Below are 19,747 nucleotides of genomic sequence, written 5' to 3'. Positions count from 1 at the left end.
GTTATGACTGCATATTTCTCAGTGTAAGAAAAAATGAATTATGTCTTTGGAACCACATTTAAAAATTTTCCTGATCTTTTTTTTCGCATTTGAGCCTCAGTTGAGAAATTTTCATTCGATAGGATTAAATTTAATACTGCTCCTAATAGAATGCAAAAGTTTCTTTCACCTCATTTATAAAGCCTTAAAAAATTTTAAAGAAAAAACTCTTTTTTCTTGTAGCAAAATAAATATTAAATCAGCTATTTTCATATTATGTAGTACTTTAAAATGCTGCATGATAACATCATTTTCCTTTCCTAATATTTTTGTCAAATATCCAGCAACAGCCTTATAAAGAAAAATACGCGAATAAAATCTAATGTTTTCTTTACTTCTCGTAAAAATTGCGGGCTTTAGAACAAATCCATTATATACTATTTCCAGTAGAAATTTTTTTATTCCCTATAAAAACGCCTTTTAACTCTAAGTTTAGTTGCAAAAAATAGACAGCGGTTAAAAAGTGGAAATAGTTGACAAAGATTATTTGAGTTTTAAGGTTAGGCTTTAAATTGGCGTTCAAGGGCTTACTTCTTTTCTTCAATTTTTTGAAATCAAAGCATGCCATAAGATAAATATTTTTCGGATTGAAGACTTTCTATGTATAATTGTTGTCGTTATTTCTATATGGTCTGCTACATGAAGTATTTTTGTACTTTTTAATACATAGTATTTTGTTTAATACTTTTAATATTTATTGCTTCTGAGATACGGAATTTTTATTCGATCGGTATTGAAAGATATTCCGTTGCAGATAGTTTCCTGTTTCACACAAAGGCAAATCTTTTAAAACTTTTAAAAAAGGCTCTGAGAAAGAATTCTCACAACTTTTCTTACGACTAAATTGAATATTTAATTACAATTTATACAATGTTGAAATGCACAATTTATACTGTGAATAATATTTTAATTTAGAAGTAACCCTCAATTGATAGTTGCTTTCATTTCCTGTTCGCAACTTATTTCTATATTGCACAGGTTAAGTTCCCTATTGTGAACAAAATGTCAATTTTTTTTTTGAATAAAAAAATAAGATTTCAAACCTACCTTGCCCTTACCCTTATGGTTGATTACATTCGAGGGCAAGTAATGGTTTTTAGTACTGTAAATGAATGAATTAATCAAAGATCCCTATCTACCTAGCAATGTCCAAGACATTGAACATTTGTAGCATTGACAGGCATCTTGTTGAACATACTTCTTGATGTATTTGAAATAGTCATTGTGATTGGTTAGAGCACCTTGTTTACATTTTCAGGACAACGTTTGTTCTGATTCCATTTAAATGGGCGACAACATGAATTCAATTAGAGGTATCCTGGTTGATGTTTCTCTAAAAAAAAAAGAACACATTCACTGGGTAAATTTTCTAGATAGATCTCCAGACCTGAACTTTTATAGAATATGCAGGGAACTCTGGGAATGACCTGTTTCCACAGAACACAAGACTCTTTAAATTGTCTTATTTCTAACATGAAATCATGAGGAACACTAATGTAAGGTCTGGTTTTTCAAATGTAATCGCGTTTTTACTATATCATACTTTCGGATAATGATGAGCGTTTTGTCATGCATGTTTATTGAAACTGTATATATATATATACTACAAACTATTTTTATGAAGATTTATAAGCTTAATAAGAATTTAGATTCGAGTTTATTTACAACATCCAAAATTTACAATATTATATGAAGTTTTATCTTTTTTAAAGATGTCTTTTTATTTTTTTACTAATAAAGTTTTTGTTCATTACATAACCTCAAAGTAATTAAGTTACACAGGGTCTTTTTTGCTGGTCAAAATTTTAAATCTTCAAAATTCATCTATAGGGAGGCTTTTTTATCTTTGTTTCTCTGTTTCCATACAGTTTTTACTTTTATTTCAGTCAGTTATTCTCGCAGTTATATTTTTCTTTCATTTTATACATTACCTGGTTTGAATTCATCCATGCACACTGCAACAATTCAAAAATAATGGAACTCTTATGGAACTCAGATATATCATGTTCTATTATGGTATGCAAATTGCATTGAAATAATTCGATTGTACTGACAAATTTTAAAAGCCATTATCATTAAATTGTTTCAACTCTTAAAAGTTTAAGCTCTACTACCTTCCTAGTTGAATAGATTATTGATTTCATTTACCTCTCTTCCAGGTTATGTACATGCAAGCTGAGATTTGGAGAACTTTCTATGCTCACAAGCCACATTAATTCACCCTTCAATTAATCACACACAGAGAATGACTTAAATTTCCGGAATAAATTGATAAAGATCCAGCGTTATTAATAAAAAATGAATTATTAAGCAATTCTATTCTTTAATGCTTATGCACATGGAGAAATTTTTTATTAAAGTACCGTTCTGTATGGTAAGGACAATTTTTGTGAAAAAAAACCCTAATTCTAGTTAATCGAACCAAAATATATGGTATTTAAACCATTCATTGGGTAATTTTTCCATTCTTATGCCAATGGTTCATCGGAAATTCTGGTTTTAAGAATTATAGATCTTATTACCATTCATTTAGCAAAAAATACAAGACTAAGAAGTAAATTTAACCGAATAAAGGTTTTTCATGCCGTACTCTAGCGTGCGATGTCAAAATTATCATATTTTTCCACATTTAGCAAATTTTATACATTTATAAAATTATATTTTATTGCTAATATTACCAAAGCGCTTTGGTGAAAACTACCGAGCATTCTAGTGCTTCCACAGAGTAAAAAAAAACGGTAAATTTCTCCGAATTTTAATAGTTCAGACCATAAATTTTTTATCAGTTCAGTATGAAAAATTTAGGGGAATCTGTAGGGCATGCATTAAATCCCTAATAATGCTAAAACTAACCTTTTTTGATGCACTTTTTTTATAAAACTACTTATGATATAGCTTTGAAATGTTTTGGGGACATTTGAGAGATTATATCAGTTGCATGCCGTGATAATGTTTTAGCGTCAACAGGAACACTTTTTGACTCATGAAAGATTTTTGATGCAACTTTTTGAAAAATTGAAAGTTTTTTGTTCATAATTTTTTAAAAACAAAATCTTCCAAAGATATATATCAACAGTTATCACAGTGCAAACATGTATATGTAAATATTCCGTGAATTGAACCAATATCTTGTTTAGATGCTCAGAAAAGGTATTTCGAAGACGGTCAGTTTTAGCATTATTGGTATATGCCCTATCAATTCCTCTTAAGTTATCTTCACTTGCCTCCTTTCCGGTCAATTTTCCTGAGGGAATTCTATTTCTTAGTACCATAATTTGAAATAGAATTAGTTTACGCAACACTGTATTTTCCCGCTAATTTGTCCTACAGTGCTGGCATGTAAGAGAAATTAGTATAAAATTCCTTGTTGGCAACTGCTTAACCTTTAAAATAAGGCTGGGTCACTTATGGCGAGAAAGTGCAAGTGATATTTAATGACTGTTTATGTAGTGATTGTTTATGTTGTAAACATTCTCTTCTGCTTAATAAAAGACTCGAAACCTCCTTCTTGAATTATTGTTAATTCTGGATAGCATTAAAAGATTAGCAAATGCACTGCCAAACAAATGAGTTGTCGGGCAAACGATCATGTCTGACTTGTACTTGTCGGGCAAACGGAGTCGGGAAACCGATTTTCGGGAAAAAATTACCTGATTCTTTTCAAAATGCCTTTGCATCATATATGTCATCCTATTTTTATAATATTTTTCAATTTTGACCACTTTGTTGTATAACTTAGATTTTAATTGATCGACTTTTTCCTTTTCCAACTTCAACGCAAAATTAAAAATTTCTTTTGTTGACTACAATCATACATACAAAGTAACTATTAGGGATAATCATTTTTTAAGTTGTGAATAAATGCGCATTTAGATTTTGAGCTATTTTCAAGAAAGAAAGAAATTCATTTTAGGTAATAAATAGTTGACACATCATATTCAACATGGAGTGTTATTCGCATATTTCAATAATTCGATTCAAAATTTAATTTCTAAATATTAACCTTTCTATTGAAGCACAATTTAAAATAGGTTTCTATCATTATAGCCTTTGCGTTTTAACTATTGTTAAAAATAATTTATTTTTTAAATTCATCAATAGAAGTAAGCAATAATTCAGTCAAATTCAGTATATTCATTCGTTCCGCAAAAATTATGAATTTGGTAAATTAAATAAGACATTCTGAAACTCGAACTAGTTTTACTTGGATAAATCAATTTTTCGAAAGGAACACATGAATTAGGAAGCTGAAAGGTGAGACTCACCTGTTGTTCGTTTTGGCGGTCTGCCATTTACTCAAGTTCTGAAATTGATTTTTGCAGTAAAACAGTTGCTCAACTGTCTTCTATTATTTCCTAAAACTCATTATTTAACTGATTTTGAAAATGTTTCGAAAGAGTAGTCAAAGATTATTTAAGTTTTCAGGTTACTTAAATTAAAATATTTTATGAAATTAATACTTTCCTCAGTCTTAATGGCCTAAGACAGAAACAACAATACTTTCCTAATTGATACCTGTTACGAATTGTTTAGCTAGTATACAACCTAATGTGTAGAAACTATTTTTTAATTTTTTTATTATATACTATTTCATTTATTACTTTTTCCTAAACTAACATGAATTAAATTAATCTAGAATTATGAAATTTTTAGTAATTTTTATACCGAAACAAATTTCATTTTAAATTTTTTTCCATCTTACGTAAATGCGAATCTGATAAAGAAAAGGAGATTTGATGATTACGCAGCGATTTCTTATTTGATGATCTACATTAGTGATCAATTAATTGAAAAAATTAAATCAATAATAATTCAAAATCAGTATCATACCAATAAATCTAGAAAATGTAAGAGATGACTCATTAGAACAACTAGAAATAGAAAAATACGCTAGAAATAATAATAAAAATTAAAAATTATTAGGTATGACAAATTAAAATAACTGGAAGAAAGTGAAAATAAAGTGGGCTAGAAATTTTAAAAACCGAAACTTAAATGAAAATGATTGAATAGTTCCTGAGAAATAAAAGTCGTAATATTACCCTGAGAATATGGTAAAATTTACTTTGTTTCCGGCTCTAAGGGAATGACAAAAAGGTCAGTAATTTCTGCCGAAGCTCTTCTATAATGGTTTTTGGTAAAATTAACAATAGAACATGATTTTATTACCATGTTGTTTGGTAGTAAAGGTGGTAATTTTATGATAATAACATAGGCCAAGGGACCATTATTTTATCCATTAAATTTACTTTTCAATTTTGTATTTTTTAATAAATGTGAGGTAAGAAGGACTATAACTTGGAAAACCAAACTTTTCGGTTAATCGTTTCCACATGAACGGAAAAATTAAAAAATAAATGGTTTAAATACCGTATATTTTGGTTTTATTAACTAAAATAATTTTTTTAAGCCAGAAATGTCATTACCATACAATTATCAGAATTTTTTCTGCTTGTATTTAACATATTTTTTTATAAAACCCACTTTTATCATAATAATTTCATTGTTCACTATCATATTTGCAAGCTTAACAAATTTTTATGTTTATGACTAAATTAAACAAATAATAAAAATATATGCTATAAATTATTTGCTTATGACTAAAATTATTTTTGAGTAAATGACTTTTATGCATGGATTTTAAGATTTTTAGACTTGCTAATTAATTATAAAAAAGCAGGACTTTAAAATATCACTAATAAAAGAAATAATAAAAAAAGAGTTCGAGTTAGCGTAGAGATATAGAGATAGATAGAGAGAAAGACAGATAGATAGAGAGAGAGAGAGCATAAATATTGTTTCACTATTGTTTAATCTATTAACACTAGATTGCCTAAGGAAGTCATTTTGACTGCTTTGATGAAAAACAATGATGTATACAATGACACAATTTCTCAGAGTTTTGTGACTTTTTGAACAACATATAATTTTTTTCATTGTTAATATTTACTAATAACTTGTTACAGAACTGCAAATAATATAAAAAATGTTAAAAATTAATTTAAAACAAATTTATTTACGCATTCACAATCTAGTCATTTTGACTGCTTTTCGGCAATATGTTAAAAATTAATTTAAACTATTATATACTAATTTTCCGTCTTTCTAGTATTGATGAACTTAATTTCATGTAGCACGGTTATTTCAAACATGCAAGACAAATTTTATAATAATAAAGATAAATTTTTAAAAAGTTTCATTTTCAAAAGGTTAAATAAAAAAATTAGATAAGAAAGTTTAACTGACAATTTAAATTCTTTTAATCCATAAATTTGTGAGGTTATGGATAATAAAAGGTGATTTACACGTTTATTAATTTTTTACAATGATTTGTATGGTTGTCTGATATTAATAAATATCCTATTGAAATAATAATTGAAGGATATAGATGCATTTCTTCAATTATTACAGATAAGAAATACTTATGAAGTATTGAATCTTGAATAAGTTAAATGGAAATAAAAAATAAAATAAAAAAAAATTCAATAAATTCACAAAATAAAAATAAAAAAAAATCACAAACAAATTAAATTGTTGTATCAATGTCTGATAGATGCTTTATAAATGTCTGTATAAATGTCTGATATTAATAAACACCCTTTTGAAGTAATGGATGAAGGATATAAAATACGCTTTGTGATTTATTATAGATATTAAATATTTATTTGAAAAGTATTGCATTTTTAATAAGTTAAATAAGAAAAAGTAAAGAAATTTTAACTAACAAATTGAATTCTTTAAACACCATAAATTTGGAAGTTGGGAATAACTAACTATAATTGAGTTATACGAGTATTAATTAGTTTCAAAAATGTGCATGAATGATTGATACTAAATTGCATCCTTTTAAGCTAAAGATTGAAGGATATTTAATGAATTCTCTCTTTCATTATGGATATGAAATATTCCAAAAGGAAATGATAATTGTAACCTGTCAGTTTTGAAATAAGATTCACAGTTAAAAAATAATTTCTTTGAAAGTGAAGAAGCATGAACTTTCTAATTACTAATGGGCATTTATGGGATTTTAATGTAAATATTTAAAGCAGATACTTTACAACGTCAATATACTTATTAAAAAGTCTAGTTACTTGATTTAAACAGATTTAGTGTTCTATAAGAGCATTAGAAATAAAATTTTTGAATGCTATTTGTTATTTATATTAAGGATGGAGTGGATTTAATTTTTATTCTTGTTTTTTTTTTTTGGTTTTCCATTAAAGCTTTAGGATTATAGTTTGTTTCAATATGGTATTTATTGTTCAAAAATGTATATTTTAAAACAAAAGAATGTGCTGTCATTGCTTTTTTTTAAAGGAATTCTTTTTTAATACACTGTTATGGCTAAATAACAATTCATTAAAATGTTATTTTACCAAAGCAAATGTTATTTTACTAAATATTAATCAAACAAAACTGTCAAATAACTGTAAATAAGATGGTAATACAATTGTTGATTGTGAGAATGAAAGTTTATAAACTCCTTCCGCCTAATACATTAAGCAACCGAAATTTTATCTCACCAACTAAGCCCACCTAATAAAGCCGTTTAGTTCCTTGCAATTGCGTACATATTATAGCGGAATCATCTGCGTACATAGAGAGGAATCTGTCAGTCGCATCATCGACTGAATTGGAGTTCGAGTTTTAGCGTTGACACCACAATATTTCCTCCGTTCCCTTCAATACATAAAGCGTGGAGCCGCGATGGCTTAGGTGCATTCCCCTTCCAATGAGATAAACCGGGTTCGAATCCCACCGATGGCTGATCGATACGAATCCACATCCGGCTTGCACCGACCACAGTGTTGACGTGAAATATCCTCAGTGGTAGACGGATAATGGGTTAGAGTCCCCTTGCCGTCAGTCTAACCGTGGGAGGTCCTCGCGGTCTTCCTCTCCATGTAACGCAAATGCGGGTTAAGTCCATAATAAAAATCCTCCACGAAGTGAAATTTCTCCCAATACACGATCCAGGAGTTTCCTTGTCTTCTGGATTGGGTTCAAAATTACAGAGCTACGGAGTTGAACATTAGTAGTCGTAAACCCAAAAATTGGATCGGCTGTTCAACGACGGTTATAAAATAAAATACATAAAGCATTTTTAGTTTCATTTGCTTCCCAATTTGTGCTTTGCCCTCTCCAGTGCTCATTATCTAGCAAAAAGCTAAGCTTCTATGTCCAATTAAATTTCTTTTTTACTGTTTTGAAACCATGCTAGTTCTAAATGGTATAAAACCATATAGTTTTATATTCATAACCATACTAGTTGTAAACGGTTTCAGAATAGTAAAGGCAAAAAGTGTTCTTTACCGTAAGCTTTACAGTTAATTGCATGAACAGACTGATAGCGGTTATTTTATTGGGATTGTAGAATGGAAATTTCAACAGTGTACAAATATTACTGCGAAATCAAAGTAATCGTGATTGATTTAATGGATAATAAGTTCATTGAAATTCAGTAGCTGAGATATGTAAAACAAAATTTCAAAAACACAGCACTGTACTTGTTGTAATTTAAACCTTCTAGTAAAAGGTTTTTATTATTTTAATTGATATTCTGAAAATTAAATATAATTTTCATTACTCTTGTATAGAGTCTCGTTGAAAGAGAAAACAACAAATACATATAGGTTAGTTAAAAGCAAAAGTAGTTATGAAGAATTCAATCAGAAAGAATATAGCAATTTTTTAATTCGCATTTTGAAACATCCTTAAAAAATATGATCTGGTGATAATATTTAAAAAATCAATTTTGCTCATGTTACTTTCGGATATTTTTGTTTCAACCCTTTTGTTATTTCTTCTTGTTGGCCCTGTCCCTTATATACCTTTTTATTTGTTAAAAATACTGCACCCGGAAAAAAAGGTGGTCAAAAGTGACAGAATACGATAAAATGTATCATGTTTCTGGTTTGATGGAAACATCAAAAAGTTTGGCAGTTTTTACCGCAGCACTTTGGTAACGATGTTTATAAAATTAACAATAAAATATGGTTTTATAATATATGATAAAATTTGGTGCGATAAAATTTAGTAATTTTATCATGATACCTTAGAGAATGGTATCAAAACCATGTATTTGGTTAAATTTACTTTTCAGTTATGCCTTTTTAATTGAATGTGTGGTAAAAAGAGCTGTAATTTTGAAAACCGAAATTTTCGGTAAGTGGTTTCGGAAATTTTCGGTTTATTTCCATATCCATGGAAAAAATGCCAAATGAATGGCTTAAATGCCGTATATTTTGGTTTTATTAACCAAAATTACGTTTTTTTTACCAGAAATGGTAGAGTAGACTATAGAGTACGGTAAATTTACCAGATTATTATTGTCTTGTGATTGGCAGCAAGTACTCCCTGTTGACTGCTTATGACGTTTGAAACTCGCCAACTGGATTTGTTATATGTATAATTTATTTTTTCAGTATAAAGAAGTACCAATTTTGTACTTTTCATCTAATATTTAAATGCAGATAGGTTATGTATTGTGAGATATTAACGGTGTTTTAATTGTTTCTGCTACTATTTAAAAAAAAGTTAAGTTTAATTAACTTATTACATACTGACCGCCAGTTGCTTTCAATGAGCCAGCTTCTGTGGCTATATGAATGGGTTGGTGACCCAACCATGGAAACATTATCCAGGATAACATTCTGTGTATTGTACAAAAAATAAAAGAAGCACACACGCTTTTAAGCGTTTAAGGAAATATGTCTTCGGCTCCCCTAATGAGTTATGCAAGAGTGCAAAACCAAAAGCCTAAATTTTAGAAAAATCTCCTAACACATTTAATGTTCCATATATTCTCAGAAATTTCAAAAGAAAAATTTAATACTTATACTGAAACGCAGTTTGTCGTGCCCTTTTAACTAACCAAAATAAATGCAACTTCTTAATAGAACTTTGTTTGAAAGCTGTTTTTTAATAGTATTGTATAAACTTAATTAAGCAAAAATTTCAAGAAATATTTTACTTTTTTTGAAAAAAAAATTATTTGTTCTATGAATCCCTTGTCTTTTACTGAGTGAATGCCTGCACCTTTTAATAAAGTATATATCTATAAACATCTAATTATAGGCACTTAAAATAATGACTTTGGAATCGAAATAACAGTTTGTGGAATGAACAAAAAAAGTGCAGCCCTTTTAAAGAAGTAGTATATAGAAACTTTTCATTTTTGAAGCATTTTTTATTATTTTTTCTTGACTGAGTGTAATCATTTTTATTTGCTTCAGCAAGCTGTATATAGCAATGAAAGAATATATAATAGCTTAATTTTAATGCAACAGAATCAGCTTTAGAGTACGACGTAATGCTTGCATTCTAAAAATTAAATGCGTGTGTTTTTAATATAATTATGTCAAAAAATATTTATAAATACTTAAAATAACGAGTATGAAATTAAATCACCAATTTCTAGAAGGAAAAAAATTTCTTTCAGAGGAATAAAACAAAAATTTCTTACCTTCTCTCCATTACTTATTTATCACTTATTTCTTACCTACTGTTGTTACATAATTCTGCAAGCTTATTTATAGCAATAAAAGTTCAATTTAGACATGCTACAGATGGCAATGAAAGCATATATATATTAAAGCATATAAATCTCTCATTTTTGGTGCAACAGAGTGAATTTTATGTTCGATAAGGTTTTTTTCTTATCTTCCATAGCATGTAACAAGCATATTTTACTGATTCGTATTACATAATAATGATCCACAATCATTGCTACCGACTGTAGTAATATAAATTCTTCATAGTAGACTCACGCCTATACTATTATTTAAAGCAGTGATATTAATGGGGGAAATCGGTAATGTGTTTACACGACATCCATATAGAGTAATTCCAATCTAATAGCTCGGTTATTTGTAAAACAGGTACGTAAGGCACCATATAATCTTCCATATAATTATCGGCGCATATGCCTTTGGACAAACTTCCTAATAAGAGCGTGATATGGAATATTAATTACTACTAATATCTATTGAGCCATAAATGTACTGCTCTTTATTACGTAATAAAATACTTTTAAATATTTATGAAGTGATAACTTTTGTCTGTAAAGGTTCTGCAAAGAAAGGTACACACACGCGTATATATATATATATATATATATATTATATATATATATATATATATATATATATATATATATATATATATATATATATATATATATATATATATATATATATATATATATATATATATATATATATATATATATATATATATATATATATATATATATATATATATATATATATATAAAGGAAATAAGTATAAATTCAAATTTATAAATTTTCTCTATTACATTAATTTATTTAGGATCCTATGCATCTATTACATAAAAATACGCAAAAATATATATCTATTGATTCAGATATAACTACATCTAGTTAGATATAGTAATAGTTAGTTGTTATAACTGAAAAAAAGGCAGAGTTTTAGTTGTTATCAACCCTTCTTACGTCTTAAAGATATAAAAAAAATCTTCATGCTATTAAGCTGTTCTTATCACAAAATTTTTTTAAACAAGTTTAATGTAAACATTTTCTTGGTTTAATGAACTTTTGATCCCTTTATTCCGTTAAATCCAAATTATCGTACCCTATTTTTTTTAATTTTTTTTGACACTCATCCTTCCCACTCACATAAAAAATTTAATTAAAACTCCTAATGAGAAAATTAATGTCATTTGCTGCGACGGTATTTGCTTTCTTATTTAAAACTAATACAATAGTTGCATTGTTTTACTTAATACATTAAAATACATGTTAAAAAGTGTTTTAAATCTCATAAGTAATTTCTCAAGCAATTAGATATTACAGAATCGGGCGTAAGTCAGATGCTTAATTTGTTTTGAATTATGTTTGCCTTTTTCATATAGACTTCCTATTTAAATGTTTTTAAAGTATTTCTAGCAAACGATATGGAAAATGAACTTTCAGATGAAGAGATGGCGCTGGTGTTGATATTGAGAGCAGCGCGGTTTTAAAGCTTTGCTCGGAAGCCCAAGATCCATAACATATTCTTCTCTCTTTTCTTACTCATCTCTCTACTGTCTGTTCCAAAGTTTCGCAAAACTTCTGTCATCTTCTTCAAGTAAGTTTTTAATGAACTTCAAATATTTCAATATAAATGTTTCTGTATTTTACATTACGTTTCTGTTTATTATTATGGTTTAATTAGGAAGATATTCATAATTTTAATTACTTCCAACAATTTTTATTTCAGAAAAAAATGTTTAAAAACTTTTCAAAAATTACATATGACTTGAAATTTTTTTCCGTAACAAAAATAGTGACAACAGAAAATAGTGACTGGCTCTATTGCTTTTAAGAGCAAAAACTAAATTTTTTCAAATTTGAAATTTTTGAATTAATTAACATTTCTTAAGAATATTATTTTTTTCGTTAGTAAAATTGTTGAAGACGAAATAATTTTTAATATTGATTTCTTATTTTTATTTTTTCAGCGTACTAGTATTTATATAAAATATTATTTTATATAAATACTGAAACAATATTTTATGCAAATTAAAACTTATATTACGTTTCGTATTTTTGTTAGTTTGCGTAAGACCATCAATTGAGTCAGATTTTAATAAAGTGCATTACTAAGTTGTTTCACAAAAATTCTAGCTTATAAATTAACTGAAATTTTGAATTTCAATTATAATTAATATCACATTAAGTTTAAATAACTGAGTATTTTTGATCATGTATTATTGAAATTAGATTCAGAATTGAAACAACTAAGGAACAATAATACAATGCTTTATAGCCTAATGAAATGTGAATGTAATGCAAGGAAATTGAAGAATTATTGCTGCAAATTACTTAAAGAATAAATAACAATATGACATAACTCAAAATCATTCTGTTATTTATAACAGGTAAAAAGTACTCGAAGAATGAAAAACACATTAAACAGTGTTAAACTCACTATTAATTATAAATCAAGTAACATTAAGTGGTATAATTTTGTGAACTGTTGTTTATTATTCTTTTCATTCCTATCTTATTTTTCGTGAACAACCACAACTTCACTGTATATATGTATATTTTACACTTATATTTTTTTAATGCCTTGAAACAAAAATATTTTAATTATCAGGTTTTCTACTTTATGCCTCCATCCACGGAGAAAAAATTCTTCTAAAATTTATCTACTGTATGGTAATGACGTTTTGAGATGAAAAAAAATATCACTTTTGTAATAAAAACCTAAATATTTAGTATTTAAACTATTCATTTCGTAATTTTTCCGTTTATATGGATTATACGGTATACTGGAAATTCTGGTTTTCAAAATTATAGTTCTTATTACCACACATATTGTAAAAAATGCAATAGTGAAAATTAAGTTTATCCGAATAAATGTTTTTTATGCCATGTTCTGAGTTTTAATAATAAAATTACGAAATTTTGCCACATTTTATCACATATTATAAAACCATATATTATTATTAGTTTTACTAAAATCATTACCAAAGCGTAGCTGAAAAAATGCCAAGATTTTTGCTGTTCCGATAGAGTCAGAAATGCGGTAAATTTTATCTTATTATGGTAGTTTTAACGATATTTTTTGCAGTGTAACATGAGAAAGAAAAATAATTCCAAATGCAAAAGACAAAACGTATAAATTTATAACGTATAAATATAATATATATATTAAGTAAGATTATGTTTAACGTTGTTATTCAAATATCGCTTTTTGTTAATGTATTTATCACAGTTACATTAAAATATAATTCAATGTAGATCATTTCACGCTTGTAGAACAATGTAGATTATTTCACGCTTGGAAAATAATTTTTTGCCAAATAGAACTTTCTTATACATAGTTAAACTGGTCAAAGTATTAATAAATCGACTAAGCGAAACTTTCAATCACAAACAGCCGTTACAGGTAAGAAAAACTGTTGATTATGAGAAGAGTTATGGGAAGCGCAACAGATGTTTCTCAGTTAAAAGTTTATTCTGTTCTACTGTTAATAATATATCAAAATAGATATTTTAAGATAAAACTTAAGCATAAATATGATATTTTTTTTCAATCCTTAAATAAACTTTTCCAGCAATTTTAAATTTATTAAAAAAAATATGCTTCGCTCTTATATGCCACTCAGAGAGATAAAATTATATTTTATAGATTTGGATTATTTGACGTGTTTTTCGGATGAATCGCAGAAAAGCGTTGTTATTGTATTATTTTGAATAAATTGCTACTTTTAGTATTTATTTAATTCCTTGAATGTTCATATAAATTAATAGTCTATAATTAATCAATCAATATCTCGCTTTATATTAAGCAGTAAAACCACAGAAATGTAATAAATCTTAAGTTGTTACACTGAGAAAGAAATTCATGTCAAATTTACCAGAGTATGCCAAAATCTACCACTTTCTGGCTCTAAGAGAACATTAATTTTCACCGAAGCGCTTTGGTAATGATTTAGGTAAAATTAACAATACTATATGGTTTTATAACACCTGATAAAATTTGGTAAATGAGGTAAAATTTAGAAATTTTATCTTAATACCTTATAGCATGGAAACCGTTTATTCGGTAAAATTTACTTTTCAGTTTGTATTTTTTTACTAAATGTGTGATAATAAGAGCTATATTCTTGAAAATTTGAATTTCTACTAGACCGTTACGATAAGAACGGGAAAATTATTGATTGATTTCAATACCGTATATTTTGATTTTTATTATTAGAATTATATTCTTTTTACAAGAAAAGTTATTACCATACGGTAAGGTAATTTTTCCAGAAATTGTTTCCGTGTACTAAGATAATAATCAAATAAGTATCTAAACAAGAGTTTTGTAAAACCGATCTTTATCGTTTACTACAAAATTTTCTTATCGGCTGCCATAATTCTAGTGACTGAGAGATTTTAAATTTGATAGATAAAAAAGAATAAGTTATAATTAAGTTATATTATGTATACGATAAAGGAAATTACAACGATTTTTCATTAAATAGAAATCAGTGCGCATTTATGTTTGGATTTCTTAAATTCTCTCTATAGACATTTCTTGTTTTTGTAAGCTACATGGCGGAGAATATAAACAGGAAATGAATTTGTTTTAACTGGCTTTAAGTTACTTAACATATTGGTGTGATGAACGGTAGTAAAGGGTTGTTGAAATGATATGTTACTGCATTGCTCCAAATTAATAGCTACTAAATAATAGCAATTTTTTCAACTGGAAAATAATATTTTTTTTTAAAAAATTGTGTGAATTAAGTCACATAAATCAAAATTTCTTATATTATTCTAAGTAAAACTGCAATTAATCATTACTTATTATATTGAAAAATCACAAAAATATAATCAATCTTCAGTTGCAACTGAAATAATAATGAATTAAATATGTTTCCCAACAAAGCTTTTGTAAAAGTTATCTTTATCGGTTGTTACAACTTCGTAAAATGTATTCTTTGTTGGCTGTCTCATTATCTTAAGGAAGGATTTTCCTTGTAATAAATATGACAGGAAAAAGGAATAAAGCTACGATTAAGTTATACTATGTATAGTGTAAAAGGAATTAATGATATTTTTCATTAAAGGCAGATTAGGGTTCATTTAACTATTTGGTAAATTAAAGTTAAATAAAGTAATTTAATTGCTTATAAAGGAGTCATAAGTATTCTTATTAAATGGGTAACTAACATCATCAATCATAAGTTTCAAGAACTTGAACAAATGTGTTGGAGTTAATAAAGCATTAAATCGAGAGAAGTATAGCACTGTATAAACTTAAGAAATTTCAAGTAGTTTCATTGTGAATTTCAACGTATAGTTAAACATTAAAGTATTTGTGATACTCTATTTATTAGCTAAATATTGTTTATTTCACACATAGTAACTAAATAATATTGGAAAATGTATTTTTTGGTAATTTCGCGGAGAGCAAAATCATGTCCTTAATCAACTTTAACGGAAAGATGTACAGTTGCTTATAAAATATGTTTTTTCACATTTAATAAATCTAAAATAATGTAGAGATGATAATCTAAAATAATATAGAGATAAATAATAATAAGATGTGTACAGTGTTTTGTAATGTTTTGTGTACATAATTAAAATAATTCATAATTTCTATTGATGTTTTATAAATACCTCACTCTTAAAAGATGCTTTCTAAAATTACGGTAAAATACCCGGCAGCAGTCTGTCCATCCAATTAACCGTAAAATTTAAGGTAAATAAACTTTTTTACCTTTATAACGGTTTTGAAACCGTTTACAACTAGTATGGTTAAAAAATCATGAATACAAAACTTTACAGTTTTCACGGTTTTTAACCATTTACAACCAAAAAATGTAATAAAATATTTACTTAGACATGGTGCTACCGTCTGTGCGTAAATAAGAGTATCATATTCTATTAGTCCAGGGTCACAAATTTGTGTGCGTTGGACACTGAAAACGTTTCATGTGTTGAAGGAAATGGAGTAAATATTGTGGTGTCAGCCCTGGGACTCGAACTCCGGTTCTGTTATTTATGAGACTGATATATTAGACTTCTCGGCTATAATATGTGCCCAGTTGACAGGAACTAAGTGGTTTCAGCCTAGGTGAGCCTAGTTGGTGCGATAAAATTCTATTTGTTTAACCGCATTGGGTGAAAGCAGTTAATAAACGGTTTTTCTCACAGTTGACAGTTTGAATATCATCTTATTTATGATTATTTGATTGTTTTGTTTGAATATGTTAAAATAACAATTAAATAAATTGTTACTTAAAAAGTTTTCCTAGAAATTTCTAACAGCACTTATATCCCATCAAATTTAGTGAACCGTAAAATTGTTAAATTAATGGTAAAATTTTAATTATCAATGGTAAAATGGTAAAATTGTTGTCATTTTGGTACAGATTTTAGGTTTGGGCATTGTTTTAATCACTTTTCTTCCATATTTTTTTCCTGTAATTACTCGTTTGGGCAACGAGAATTGGCCTTTACGATTTTCATGGTTGAATATTTTTTGGTAGGAGATTGAAGGAGATTGTGCTAGGGATTGAAGATGAAGAAAATTGGTTGGAGATAGTATTAACAAGCCCATAACTACTTAAGATTTGATGAAGGATACTAGAGTCTGTAGCAATGTCCCATAAAAAGATTTTTTAATTAAATAACGATTGAAAATTAAAATCAAAATTGTAAAAATGTGACAGAAAAGCCTTAATGGGCATTAAGCAAATGTTTTGCTTTCATTGTTATCGAAACCAATGTAAAAATTATCATTTTAGCATTAACAAATAAAAATAACTCTTTAAGTATTCTACCATTGCTGGGTAACCTTTATATCTAAAATAATTTTAAAAGAAAAGTGGTCTTAGAGCTAAACACAAACACCTTTTCAACACAACACCTACTAAATTTAAACATCTATTGATTTTATATTATTTTGTATGAAATTTATCTAAAATATATGAATGAAATGTAATGTGGCTTACTTAAAAGTTTAACAATGAATCTTTAGAATTTAATTCATGTTTTCCTAAATAAAATATTTCGGTTTTCTATACGGTGCAATGTTTAAAAATGGGGATTAATAATTTCCTTGTCCATATTAGTCCCAAAAACTGTATTAAAAATTTATGAATCCAATCTTTTCATCATATCCTGCTCCTATAATTTTCCCTCACCATTAAATATTAAATCATGAAATTAAATTTTAATCAATAAAGGAATTCATTTTAAGCGTAACTTTTTAATTTGTTATATTTAATGTTATATTTCATTTCAGAAAATTAAATATTTTTTTTATGAAAATTTATTATTTTCATATTGGTTTATTAAGTTTCTATTTATGCATGTAATTTTACCATGTATTTATAATCAGTTTTAATATAAAACATCGAAAGGAATGCATTGAATGTATTATATTATTTAATTCAAAATATATAGCTTAGTCCAATAAGTGTAAACTCATCAATAAAAGCAAAACTTGAGTTATATTTCGTAAATTTATAGGATTGTTTGTTAAACTGAAAACAAAACAATATAGTTACCAATAACATTTCGAAATGTTTCTTCATTGTTAAGTACTGAACTCAGATATAATATAAATAATTATGTTATGTTATCAAATTGATCAAAGACTTTTCAAAATGCTTGTATAAGTGTTGAATTTAGCTATCAATTTTTCTTAATGTCATTTTTCTCCAATTTGAATTAACTAAAAATTCTTCGAATCTAAAACGTTTACTAGTAATTTGTCATGTTAAAACATGGCATGATAATAGTCTCAGTGGTATAAATGTCTAGAAAGCAAATATTCTAGGGATAAAACGGTAATGGTTAAAAAGTTACTTTTGAACAGTTATACTACAAAGAGTATTGAATTTTTTACCTTTCTTCTCTTGAGAATCCTGCCAAAACAAAACTAAATGAGCACAAATTAAAAATTCAATTCCCATAAAATTTGAGAAGATTCTTTACATAAATGTGGAATGTATATATAGCTTAAAGAAATAAAGTAAACGTAAATCAATCACGTTAAAAATTACATCTTATTTGAATTGTTTTATTTAATACACAAAAAGAGCTTGTGACAATATAGTGATAAGCTACACTTTTCTAAATGCTATTTTCATACCAATTTTCTTCGTTGTATCGTTTACAAATATGTATTTTGAAAGCTTCTCGAATTGATAACACTTCACGGAGAAAAGAATTCTGGAAAAATACTTAACTATATGGTAATGGCATTTCTGGTAAAAAAAAAAACACAATTCTGGTTAATAAAACCAAAATGAACGATATTTAAGTCATTCATTTAGCAATTCATTTGGTAATTAAACAGGGGAAATTTTAGTTTTCAAAATTACAGTTTTTTTTACCACACATATAGTAAAAAATGCAAAACCGAAAAGTAAATGTTACCGAATAAATGGTTCTTATGCCATGCCATAAGAGTATCATGATAAAATTATCAAACTTTTATCATGTTTACCATATTTTTTTCACATATTATAAAACTATATTTATTTTTAAATTTTATCAAAATGATGAAGGCGCTTCCGAAAAAAATTACCAAGAGTTTTGGTGTTTTCATATGGTTAGAAGCATGGTAAATTTGATCATATTCTGATATATTCTTCTAAGTGTAAATAGTAGCACAAAACACGGAAATATTTTATTAATTACATAAAAATAGCAATGTTTTTTTTTAAAAGCAATCCTAAAAATTCTTATCTGAACAATTTAAAAATGGCGATACTGTCTCAAGCTTTTCATACATAAAATGAAAAAAATAGCGGTGTAAAGAAATATTAAAATATTATGTAATTAATAAATATAATCTTCGGAAAAAAGCTAAAAAGTTATTAACAAAATAATTAACAATTTATCAGCAACTTTTTAACACTTACAAGTTTATTTTTTTGAAATAAGATTGAGGCAATTAACGAAACCTTGTTAATTTCTAAAAGTAATAAACAAAACTTTATTAATTATTCTTAACCAGAATCTTCAAATACTTTCACAAAAATAAACAAAGTTTAATTATTTATTCCTAACAAAACAATTTTATAAATTTTTGAGCAAAATTTAATTTATTTTTAAGCTTTGAGAACTCATATTTTAATTTCATTACAAATTATAATATGTTTGAAACAAAAGAGCAAAAATATTTTACTCCGAACATACATGGTATTTTTTTAAATATGCATTTTTTTAAA

General features: G+C 26.8%; 1 protein-coding gene across 1 annotated transcript in view; it reads left to right on the top strand.

The window, feature by feature from the left end:
- The first annotated feature begins 12,065 nt into the window (after window positions 1-12,065).
- Window positions 12,066-19,747, top strand: part of LOC107448939 (neuropeptide F receptor-like) — a 192,316-nt gene continuing 184,634 nt past the window's right edge. Inside the window, exon 1 of the mRNA XM_071187611.2 lies at window positions 12,066-12,147. The gene's annotated coding sequence lies outside the window, so the exon portion shown is untranslated. The remainder of the gene's footprint in view (window positions 12,148-19,747) is intronic.

Source organism: Parasteatoda tepidariorum, chromosome 11 (genome assembly GCF_982258835.1).
Source record: "Parasteatoda tepidariorum strain Cologne lab strain chromosome 11, Ptep-v5.0, whole genome shotgun sequence".
Taxonomy (NCBI): Eukaryota; Metazoa; Arthropoda; class Arachnida; order Araneae; family Theridiidae; genus Parasteatoda; species Parasteatoda tepidariorum.
Note: the sequence above shows the minus strand (reverse complement) of the source record. Positions and strands in the feature narration are given on the sequence as shown.